Here is a 527-nt window from a genome sequence, read left to right as displayed (position 1 = left end):
TGGAGGCGCCGGGTATCGATCCCGGTACCTCTCGCATGCTAAGCGAGCGCTCTACCATCTGAGCTACGCCCCCTACGTATTAGAAACTAAACAGTAATCAAAGTTTCAGTTATAGTTAAAGATTGGGTGTTGAATGCTTGTGAAATAGGTCAGTAATGTAGAGCACGTTCCAGGTAGTATTGAATAAAATCACTAAAAGCAACTTGGTCACTTTCTCCGTAATTGTAAGCAGTAGTTCAATGTTTAGAGTTTTTTATCGAATTCAGTTTTTATATTCCATTCAATAGCCTTTTTAATGCGTATTTACTTTAATCATTTATTAGTTCCTCTTCATTGAACTCAAAAGAAATCGACTTTGAAGAAGAAAAAAAATTATCTTAATTTTTAATAATTATCTTTTGTTAATAAATTTTAATTGTCTTAGTCCATAAACAATGTAAGGAATTTTTTAACTGTAGCGCATTGCGTGCTTTACTGTAACATTGTAATCATTATTTTGAATGTTCTATAAATACCTCGTATTGTAT

General features: G+C 32.6%; 1 non-coding gene across 1 annotated transcript; it reads right to left on the bottom strand.

The window, feature by feature from the left end:
* TRNAA-AGC (transfer RNA alanine (anticodon AGC)) lies at positions 1 to 73 on the bottom strand. Its single transcript has one exon. It is a non-coding gene; the product is annotated as a tRNA-Ala (tRNA).
* Between the last annotated feature and the right edge of the window lie 454 nt (positions 74 to 527).

Source organism: Parasteatoda tepidariorum, chromosome 6 (assembly GCF_043381705.1).
Source record: "Parasteatoda tepidariorum isolate YZ-2023 chromosome 6, CAS_Ptep_4.0, whole genome shotgun sequence".
Taxonomy (NCBI): domain Eukaryota; kingdom Metazoa; phylum Arthropoda; class Arachnida; order Araneae; family Theridiidae; genus Parasteatoda; species Parasteatoda tepidariorum.
Note: the sequence above shows the minus strand (reverse complement) of the source record. Positions and strands in the feature narration are given on the sequence as shown.